Source organism: Poecile atricapillus, chromosome 4, assembly GCF_030490865.1.
Source record: "Poecile atricapillus isolate bPoeAtr1 chromosome 4, bPoeAtr1.hap1, whole genome shotgun sequence".
Lineage (NCBI taxonomy): Eukaryota > Metazoa > Chordata > Aves > Passeriformes > Paridae > Poecile > Poecile atricapillus.
The window spans coordinates 31,785,753-31,797,891 of NC_081252.1; positions in this window are offsets into that span (position 1 = coordinate 31,785,753).

Consider the following 12,139-nt stretch of genomic DNA (forward strand, 5'->3'; position numbering starts at 1 on the left):
GAAGCTTGGACAGAAAAGCATAAAACTTGATGCAGTAATCACAGGGTAAAATTCAATAGTCTGTACTACTCAAGAGGTCAGGCCCAATGATCTCAGTTCCTTATAAGTATGAAAATTGAGAGATGCTTTAAGATTCGTGGACAGGTCAATAAAATTTACACTGTTTATGAAGTGCTCCTGGAAGACATAAAATTAAGTCTCTGCAGCTCCTTTCTTGTTTCTGTCCCTTATAATTTCTTTTCCAATCCACAATCCCTCTGTTGGCGGGTTTGTCGCCATGTCTGCTGATCACATCTGTGTTCAAGATGTCCTTCACCCTGCTCTGCTCCTTCACCCATTTGTTTACTCCCCCATCACCCTACGTAACAGCAGACATGAATCTTGCTCTTCTATACATACACACTCCCTGCATTTCATCACTGTCAACCTCCTCTTTATTTTTGCCTCAAGGGAGACACATCTGAGCAAAGACCTCTGGGGGATTGGCAGGGCGGGGTTGACAGGGACTCTGTCATACATCCACTGGATGCCAACACATTGAAAATTTGGGTTAAATAGCTTCTGTTTCATTGCTCTCATGATTGATCTCTTGGCTTTTTGCTAGGTTAACATCTGGAATTTGATGATCTTTAAGATCTTTTACAACCTGAACACTTCTATGATTCTGAAATTAATTTGACACAGAAAGTTTGATATGTTGGCACTTTTGAAAGGAACTCAGAATTTTGAGAACACTGAACTGGAGGGACTTCCAAGGTCATCAAACTGTCATCCCACAAGTGGAAGAAACTAAAAAAACATGCTAAATCCTAAATGCTCCATGCCAGCATTGCCACATGATAGTGGCCACAAAACACTACTAACATAGAGCAGATCAAATGCTCACAGAACAGGAAAACAAAATCTGCAGCACTATAAGCAAAATGAAAGTAGAGCACAGTGCTATAGCTTCTTACTCCAGCTGAGGAGTGCAACAGGTGAAAATTTGTCACGCAGACTGTCCTCAGATACATGGTTTTTGAGTATGGAAAAGAATGGTCCTGTTTTCATGATCAGAGGGTTCAGAGATATTTCACAGCCACATGGAGTGGTCAGTATTCCTCTGTCTCACAAAACCACAAAGGAGAAGCACTCCCATGAGGAAAAAACTGATGGGAGCACAGTTCAGAGCCTTCTTATGGAAAAAGCCATGGTTTGCACAGGATCTGGCCAGACAAAGGACCACCTTGCCAAGCAACTCTGCTGATTGAAGATGATCTAAGTAAAGAGGAGTTTAATTTCAAGGGGGCTCATTTCAGCTCCCAGCCTGTGAACTCGATAGTCCACTGTACCCTTTGACACTGAAAATTTTCCCCACTGTGTTTTAGCTCAGGAGAACCTGAACAGTAACTGGAGCATGCCAGCGGGTCACTGATCAATCCCGAGTGACAGACTGTAGTTGGAAGCCACCACTTATTTCCTTAATTTTAACAGCTTGTTTGTGATAAGATATTTCAAGGTTATAGATAGAAACTGTGCCAAATTACCTTATAATTTAGTGTTTCAAATACTTTTTCCATGGCTATATGCCTGTCCCAGTCCTCCAGTAAGCACTGAAATGAGAGAATTAGTTCTCAGGCTGACAAAAACAAAACTGTAACATTTGTCTTCTAGAGAAACCAATTCCCCTTTCTCTGGCTCCCCTCCCCCCATTTCAGGAGAAAGTACAATACACTTTTACACTCTTGATTTGTCAAAACAGTTCACTTAGTTGAAAATAGAAGCTTCTCCTCTATAGAAGAATTTGCTTTTTCCCCTTGAAAAGTTAGAAATGAACTGAAGAGAAATGTCATTCAGATAAGAACCTGAAATATTTCAAGGTTTTCCAAAATTCTTATCAACCTTATCCTCCCTTGGCTGAAATTATTTGACCTAATTCATAAGTGCTTTTGGCTAACATGAACAAGGTATCACTGTCAGGGAAAAAAAGACATAAAGAAGTTTTGTTTGAATGTTTCCTTATTTCTAGCTAGAGGCAAAACTGTCACCGTGTTCACTGGAAGGAAAGCTGGCTTCCTGTGTCCTCTAACACTCCTCCAAGGTTAGCAAATTACCATTCACTTTTCCTTTTACGCTGGGGGATAAAGTGCTACATTTCACTGGGGGTTTTCACTGGTTTGTTTTTCTCCCCTACTGTTAATTGTAGTGGTAAACGATTTAAAAGATACCTGCTTAAAATCCATGAAAAGCTTTCCTAATGTAAGTACATTGGATAGGGATGCTGACAATTCAGAAAGTAGCAAACAGATAAATATGTGGATGGCACCCATTTCCATGTATCGTGTTAGGGCTAAGAAAAGAGTTACAGAAAGAAAGGAAGAGAATAAACCTGCTGAAAGTAGAATTTGCATGAATGACATTTAGGGAGTAAGCTGCGCTGTGAGCAGTATCAGAGTGCTCAAAACAACAAAGACATTAAAAGAAGGTGGTAAAAATAGATAAGAAGCTTCAACATTTCACTCGGAAAAAGCAAGGAATTGCTTTCTTTGGATCTGATTTTTTATTTTGGTAGCACTGCTTTGTGAAACCTGAACACAGAAAGACAGGGACCTAAATCATGGATATAAATCTCTGGGGAAAAAATAAATGGGGTATAAGTCCAACCGTAAAGGGGCAATCAAATCCAGCTGATCAGGGCAACTACTTTACCTTCATGTTCAACAGGCAGAGGAAGGCCAGAAAGGAGAGGGGTTTTTGTCTGGGTATTAATTCTAGCTAGAGAGAACTTGTGTGCTCCTGTAAGCTAGTTGCTTTGGGGGATACTAAAAGGTGTTATCAGCTGCTAAAAATGATGTGTCCAAACATACCTGTCCAGGTTCCTCTGAGTGCCATTTGCCTCTAATAAGAATGTAAGCGCTGCTCTTTCCCTCCATCACATCTTGACTGCATGAAACTCCTACGTGTTCTGTAACTACACATCCTAAAGTAATTAAAATTTCCTGTGGGAAATTACAAATGACTTTAATTTAAGGAAATTCACAACTTTTGTTTAGAAATTATCATTTTGATTTATACCTTTAATAGAAGGGAATACTGTAAATGGATTTACATATTAGATTATAATTATGAAGGTAAAATTAATTACATTTAATGCTGTCTGGGTAGGCACTTAATGAAGGAAGTAGAAATTCAAATTTGTCACTTGGAACTCAGTAATTTTTTTTTTTTAAATACAAACTATACCTGGGAGTGTTGAGTTGGGTGCAACTGCATTTTGATCATCTAGCTCATTGATTTCTTGACTTCTGCCATTGCCTTCAATTTCTGATGGACAGCACTTTGGAAAGTTCAGAGATTCTAACTATGCCATAACCATCTTCCTCCTCTATTTAGCTGCCACTCACTCTATGTAACTGCCAGATTTTTCTGTGCCCAAAAAGCTAGTCCTAATTACCTTAGATACATAATACTTTATACATTTTTGACAAAAGGATCTCCACAGTACAAAGAACTTTGAAATCTATTTTCAGCTGAAGAAGGAATGGGAGCTCAATCCATTAACAATCCAGCCATATAAATCTTGGCTAGTGTGTGTACTAGATTTAGCTTTTGTTTCATTATTGTAACTGAAAAACTGCAATTCCCTGTGGGATGTTAAAAAATGGGTAGGATAGGTCCTTCAGAAAATTCAGATGCCTTATTCTCACCCAGAAGCAAAGTTTTATGACAGTTTTTAAAGCTTCTGAAAAACAGTTAGTTGCAGTGATTGGAGCTGAAGTGAGATTCACATCCATTTTCTAATGCCTTAAAAATAACAACAGGAATAATAGCCCTTACACAATAGAGTTGTAAAAATTAGAGGTTTCACCAAAAGAGTTATTTAGATGAGAAAATTATAGCTGCACGTTTGCACATCTGCACCTTGACAATCATATCCATGAGAATGTTGTAATTGCCATGAATTATGCAAAATGCTAATTAAGAACTCTAATTCACTAATCATCTCACAGGGTCATAACTAGAGCTGAATTTTATTAAGGACATACAATTCTGTGAAATAAATTTCTGCACTATACATCTCTTTCCAAAGGAAAGAAGGGAGGGCATGCAGTCTTTGTGATTCAGTTGGGAGGAATTCAAGAGGAAGCTGTCTGGACAGCACAGACCCTGACATCCTTTATGACTTCTGATGAACATTTTCATCCTCAGTTTCCCTCTGTAAAAGATCAGAGACTATCCTCCTACCCTTCCCAGGAATGTGTAAGGCTTGGTCTCATCATGTTTATAATGTCACCTATGTAATGCTGCAGCTCTTTAAAACCCTACTTGAATTTGCTGCCATCTTTGCTAAAAAAAAAAATGCAGCAAGAATGTGCTGCTAATATGAAACTGGTATCTCTCACAATAGTCTGAGGCAGAGAAAAAAATGTCAGCAACAATCCTGCAGCAAGAAAGAAAAAACACACTGTAGTTCAGGTTACTGTTTTGCTGATGAACAGGGATGATCACATGGAAAGATTACTTTAATTTGATATGGTGTATTTGCAAAAATGTTACTGACCCAGAGATGACAGAGCTAACCTTCAGATATTCTCCTGAGGCAATATTTTACAATATAAAACTATAAGACTTCACGAGCTTAAGGAAATTGTACCCGTGTGGATGAACACAGTGAGGCGAATCTTCAGAGGAAAATGCAACAATTCTCAAAATGAAAAAAAAAAAAGAAAAAAAGAAAGAAAAAAATACTCATTCTTATTAAAGTAGCTGGGGGTTGAGGCTTTTGGATCCATTAGTTGGTGCTAAAGATCTCAGTTACAGAGGTTGGATATCACATCTTGGAAATACAGAAGGCAGGCAGGCAGATGATAGATACGGACACAGAAAATGAAACCAACTATCCTTTCCTGCCCTTGTGCTATCGAGTTTCTCAGCTATCCTGTAGTTACACAGTGAGCACACGTGCTGAGAAGTATGGGACTGCTAATACAATTATATCAATGTCTGTCTGAGCCAATCTTTCTCTCAGAGACAAATCTTTCTCTGCAGCACTGATCAAGGCTTCCAAACATATATTTGACCTAACAAGAAATTCACACCGAAGTGTTCTGGCAGGACTACAGAAATACACTTCAGATTAAAGATGGCATAAAGTATTCGCTGTAAAGGAAGCTGCTTTATGTCATCCATCTAGTGGATAAAGCAGATGTGGAGATCTGTGTTTGCTGAGAGAACACATCAGGCCTGTTATACCAATAACAGGAACTGACACCAGCCTCACAGCTACCAGGGGGGGGTCCCAAACTGGTGACAGTCAAACATTCATTTCCCTCTTTTTGAGCTCTGTCTGCTTCCATACCTGTGCTCTAAAATTTACAGTCACAATGCAGAGGAAGAAAAATTCTCAGGACTGGTCACAATTCTATCATCCAAGAGTATGTTGGCACCAAGGGAGATCCAGCTGGATGGAGTACCTCTCAGACTGGTGCTAGGCAGGGCCCCAGGAGACAGGAATTTAAGCACAGCACCTAAGGCTGCCTCCCACCTCCTCAGCATCCTCTTTCCACTAGCCAGGGGGATGCAGGAGAGAAGTAGATCTCAGGAAGGAAAATGAGGATACCAGGAGAAATGTGAATGCATATAGGACACCCTTGGAATTTTCTGTGTGCAGCCAGGAGCACAAACAGGGAGCTGGAAGACAGGTCGAGGTGACACCAGTGTTTCCTGTCACACATCCTGCTGGAGCACCTCATCCCTTCCCACAGAGTGCTGGCTGGGGAAAACCAGGCAAAAGCCAGAAGTGCCTGCAGAGAAATGTTTTCTCCCCAAGACTGAGCTAACAATGTTAGTCACAGCTTGGCAAATCCTTCCTGAGAACCAGAGACTCACAGAAACATGCTGCTCTTTGCTAGCACAATGTGGGGCTACATGGTTATAGGCCAAATCCCAACCTGATGCAAAGCAAGCTCACCTAATAAAAGGAATCTAGATTGATATTTTCTGGGAAAAATGTATCTACTTTTTAGCAATGGGCAAAGAGAAAGGAAATATATTAATTAAGCACAAAAGTAAATCTAATTAGAAAAAAAGAGGTAATTTTAAATTTCAGTCTTTTCTAATTTATATCTCTTATTTAAGTAAATTAAATTCAACTGAACTCATTTAAAAATAGAATCAAATTCCAAGAGCTGTCTTGCAGCATCTACCAACCAAACAGATAGAGGATTCTCCAGAAAAAAGAAGTAATTTTTCCTTGAATTGACTGCTCTGGTACTACTATCAATTAACAGAAAGACATCCAGGGAACTCAGTGCTGGCAGCATTGCAAATGCTAGGACATGTTGTGATTCTTCTGGCTTGGCCAAAATTATTAGTCTTCCTTCTGACTCCTGTGCTGACAGGTGTGGAAAGGTGAGCTTGTGGGTCGTAATATGGGACTGAACAAAAAAAAGTAGATTCACTGGATGGATCTGCAATGGACCTGCTGTGGGAGCCAAGGGAAGATCATTTAACCAGGCTGTGAATCCAGGATATCATCTGTGATTTTTTTCCACCCCTGCCCTCTAGTTTTTTGAGCTATGAGCAGTGTGACTGACAAGCTCCCACTGTGAATCTGGATTCCACCTAATGCAATGAGCCTTCAACCCAGAAAAAAGCCTCTAGGACAGCAGGAGCGCCTCAAATGATAAAAACTCATTATCTTCTTGGTTTTACATCAAAAAGATGAGCATTTGCCGTTTCTTGGAAAGGTTTTGTGACTGTCAGTCACTACATGCTTCCACCGTGTATTCTGTTTAATATTATGGTTAGTGTCAGTCATAGCAGGAGTGTGGATTTGTGATAACATAAAAGAGACAGAAACTGCAGAGATGCAAACTGGAAAATGAGCAGCTCAGGTTAGAGAAAGGGAATGACCTAAAAAGCTGGTCAAGACATGTGGCCAGTGTTGGTATGGCAATTGCAGAAAATGGCTCTCCAGCTGCTGGAAGATGGGGCAGGATTACGTCTTGTTTAAAGCAAATACCCACTTGGACCCTCCCCCTCTCTGGTAGGAGTTCCACAGGGAGCCCTGGCCCAGTGTGCTGCACACACCAATAATTCATTGATAAGAGGATTGAACACAAAATCTACCAGATGAAGCACAGGGATTCCCCTCATTCTACCCAGAGCAACACGGAACATCTTAATTTGTTAAAAGTGGTGAACAAAAAAAAAAAAAAAAAAGGGCTGGGAAAAGGGGCTCTGTCTATGGAGGGGACATGCCTGCTGACTCTTAGGGTGACCACAAATATCTTCAAGTGCACATCAGCTTGAGAAACAGTGCCCCGATCTTACAAGCATGGGAAAGTCACTGTTGAGCCAAGTCTTTCCCTAGTGGGAAAATGCAATATTAAAAGCGTTCCATTCCTGCACCATTTGCGGTGGATCTGAATGAAGGAAGCAATCAGTTTGTTCTTTAGGAGGAATAATCACAAAGCAGCAAATGGCTAGAAGTCAATATTTATTAAACTGCAAGCCAGTTGTATTTTACAAGTGCCAAAAGTGAGAACATTATTATAAGATCTGATAAATCAAAGCGCTGAGAGTAAACACACTGTGTAAGCTACAATTATATGCCTCTGCAAGATCAATAATTCAAGAGGTTTCATCCACATTATGCATGATGGCCTATGGGAAGTTGGCCTCTGGAGAGTGCTTGCTTGGACTGAGAACAGATGCAGGGGCTTTTGAAGAATTTCTGTCTCCAAATTTCAAGCAGTTGAGTATCCCACTTTCAGAGATGCAGAAGCAATAAAATTATCTGTAGTGGGTGGGAGGGCAGCTATTTCTCCAGTGCTAATACCTAGTGCAGAAATCTCTACGGGGATGGTTCACACGTGCACACCCACAAGCTTTTCAAGGAGTGCTTACCTCCTCAGGGAATGCTGTGCAGTCAGGATCTGCCTGGTGCTAATTAAGAACCAACAGGGCATGTGAAGGACCACCCTGTTTGTGGCGGTACTGAAATGGCCTCCTCAACAGAAGAAGCTTTGCAGAAGTGCTCCCCCCTCACTCTTGCCACAGACTACTCCCAGCACAGCATCTGACTGATCAATGCAAACTTCAGGCAAGCCATCATGCTGGTTTCTCTTTCACTCAATATGTTCAAACTCAGTGTATCACATGGAGCAGAGGGGGCAGGAGAAGAACCTCCCCTTCTTCTCTTCTGGGCAGCACCATCTGCAGAGGCAGACACCTCTAGCCAGCCAGCCCTACAGAGAACCATGGGGAGTTGTAGGAGAGAACTGAAATTGGGAAAAACCATCAGAGAGATTTCTCCGCAGTTCTCCTGCTGTGCTATGAAACTCTCATGTCAGCAGCAAAACTTGCCAGCATTTTGTTTTAAACAGGTTATTCTAGTGTCTATCTGTTGATGTAAATACCGCTATGAAGCCCTACAAGTTGCTCTCTTGCACTGTGCATAATCAATATCATTCTTTCTTGCCCTCCCTGGGAGAGCAGTTGTATTTTTCTGAGGAATGCTTTCAAACACAGAGACTGCTTGACCTTTACCATCTATCCAAGGCCTGTTTATTTCTGAGCCTACTTGTTTAGGAGGGTACCTGCCTTGCTGTGACTCACTTAAAGTCTGCTGGAGTAGCCTCCATGCTGAGTCTACTGATTAGCCAAAGATTCATTTATCAGCAGATGAGGTTATGAGGTTGTCTTAGCTACACTCCCCAGCAACCTGCTTGATACTGATTTCATTTGCAGTAATAGTACCATAAAGTAAACGGCCTTGCCTTTGTTATTTGCTTTAAAGTAATCAATGCAGTGTGCAAGTCATTCACTCTGAGGCTTAATCAAATTAACTATATTTGTTCCCCACTTATTGCTATGGATTTCAGTCCTAATTAAGCTCCTAATCCATGAAGCTGTTTTATTTCTGGGATACTATGGGAAAGGCTGTTCCCACCTCCTCCCCACTCTCTCTCATACAGGGTTATGTCACTTGGAAATCTGTTTCCTTACAGAAGATGAAGTTACTCCTGCTATCAAGTTGCCAAATCTCAATGCCATCAATATTCTAATTAAAAATCTAAATAATTTGAAAAGGGCTAAATAAATAACTCCAGAAGGGTAGTCAGTGAGTTGAGCTCATCATAAATATGTTGGCATATGCCAACACAGAATCTCGTTTTCTAAGAATGGCTTAGTTTTAGGGAAACTTCAGCAATGTGTTTATAAAACCAGATTGCTTCAAGAGGCAGTAATTCCCTCTAATTGGGAATACTGTGCTTTCTTAAAAAAAACAGAGGCGTGTACTCTTTGTTTTGGTATAGTAATCTTCCACCAAAACTTCTTTGCTTTTTGTTCTACTTAATTACATTTGACAGAAAGACATATGCTTCAAAAAATACTGTTATCATGCAGTTGTTGGAAACAGCTGGAGAGACCCAACAGCTGAGAGACCCAAGTTAGTGCTCAAGGAGCAAGAAGCTGTATGAGTTTAAACACATCCTTAGTAGACAATGGAAAAGCTGCAGGGGACAAAGTTGTAGGGAGTCAGAAGGACCCACCAACTCCCTCCCATGCTCATTGCTGCTACCAGCACATGAACAATCTACTTCCTGCAGACCCCTCCAAATCTATCCTCACACTGCCACTACCCACAACCTCAGCCCTGCAAGGAACTGGACTCCTCTGCTGAGAATTCAAAACTTTCAATTCTTGCTGAAGTTGCTCTTCATGCTTTTTTTCCAAAATAGCCCCATTTTTTAAAAACTCAGTGGTTTGTGGTTTTTTTCTGTGGTTTTGCTGGATCAAATTATTTTGGACTCACCACAATTTAATTGGTAATGTTGGTTCTCTGATATAAGCTTGTTTAATGCAGGAAGATAAGTTTAAGCTTATTTAAGCAATAATTAATGTTTTAAACAATGACTACTCCTATTAACACAGTCATGAAACAACCCAGGCAGATAGAGTGGCTATGATTTGTTGTGAACAACTGCTTCTTTTGAGAAACCCCCACAAAATCACATCATTTCAAACCCGCCCAAGAAAATGCAAATATCCTCATTTTTCAGGGTAATTTCTCAGGATTGTTGAGTTAAGCGTAACTATTATCAACCATGTCTTGGCATTTTGCCTCAGAAAAGTGTATTTAAATGGTTTAAATAAAATACTGCAAAATTAAAATGAATAGGAATTGGGGATTATTAGGTGGTTTTTTGTGTTTTGGTTTTTTTTTTTTAATCAGAGGGTTTTTTCCCCCCTGGTTTTCCCTAGCCACATTTTTGAAAGGCAGGGGAACAGCATAGGAGGGACATTATTCAATGTCGCTTGTGAAAGTCTTCTTGAAAATATTTAGATATTTTTTCTCCTACCCAGGAAGTCCCACTTAATTTATATTATGCATTTCAATATTAGCCAAAATCTTATGTACCTATGCCAGCCAACACAAATTCTACAAAAAGAGGTCTGAATTCATCTACAGTCACCGAGGCACCAAAAGTGCAAATAAGAATTTGGGCAGCCATGCTGCTTGGAGGCTTTTCTGCTCACAGTTTAAGCAGGATTAAAATAGAATGGACTGTTACTCTCAAAACTCAAGCATACAAATACATATCTACATGCTTTCACTTTTATGAGAACTGTAGAGTTGATGAAAAGAACTCCAGCATGTCCTCACTGAAAATGTCTGGTTAAGCACACATTTAAAAGCTTTCCCATATAGTGATCACAATGCATAAAGCTGGCCAAGCGGAGAACATTAGGATGAGGGATTTTTGATTCAACAACCTCATTTGCCATAAGTATAACTGCAGTTGTGATTCCCCCGAGGCAGCAGCATTTCAGAGAGGCATCCCTGATTTTGGCACACAGGCGCACTTGTCAAAGGCATCAGCCAGAAGCGCGTCGCTGTCAGTTATCTCGGTTATCATTACTGCTTTCCATGGGGATTGTGGGCGAGCACCATCTGCAGTGTGCACACACATGGACAGCGCTGCCTTCCAGCCAGCACCCACCATCCTGCCTGTGGAGCAAAGGGACGCATCCTGAGGGATTTTAAGCACTTCTAAGTATTCCTACAAAACATTACTACCTCGAGTCTCACGTTTTAAAACTTGGATGCTTTAAATTAAGCCATTAAATCCATACTTACTCAGTGTGTAAGTGTCCTGAATTCCTGAACAGCTCTTTAAATCAAATCTTTCCTAGATCAAATCAATCATTTTAAGGTATATTTTTTTCTTTTAAGTCTCAGCAGGTGACTTTCCAGGGAAACCTGTGGAGCCACTGAGTTTGAATTGCCATTAGAAGACCTGTTTTGCTATCCAAAGCTGCCAGGTTTAAGGGAATCCCACCTCATTGAGAGTCTGGGGTAAATGAGACTCAAGTCCCTGTTGTAGACCCACTCTCCACCAGACAGCAGAGTGCTCCCTAGGTACCCTATGCCACCTTCATTCCTGGCCAATACAAAATCTCTGCTACTTTTCAATGAACTTCCTAGAGAAAAAAAGTTAGGATGTTTTCCTCTTCTTTGCCCTAATCATTACACACAGCCTGACAGTATTTCATGGTGGTTCAAGAATGAAACGGAGCATATTCCTGTGAAGTGCTCCATTAAGCAACAGCAGAAAATTAAAAGTTACCACAGAGTGATCAGAAGTCACTCACTGCCTCCTCTTGGCTAGAAAAAAAAAAAAAAAAAAAAGGTTCTGAGGGAAAAAGAGGAGAGGAAACATGAAGCAGGTACCATAACTGCGAAACTTATCAAAGGAGGAATGGCAAGGCATCCTTCAGACTTCATGCACAACCAGGCAATGGGATTGCAAATCACGTTAGAAAAGTCAAGAAATAGATTTTGTATGTTGAGGTAAAAAATTTGAATCCCTCATTCATTTACCCAATCTATCTTTATCTCCCCAAAGGCCTGAGTTTTGCCTCTTGCTACCTCTGTTCTCCTTGTCTGCCTCATTGAGAGAGGTGACACTTCAATCCCAATGAAGGCATCTCAAGTTAACAGAGACAACCACACTCTCCACTGCAAAGATCCACAATTGCATTCCCTCTGATGAAGGCATTCAGATGGCTACTGACAGAGTAGGGCTGGCATCAGCCATATTTCCACTGAGAAGTGGACAGCTCTGGAATACTACACATGCAACAAGTG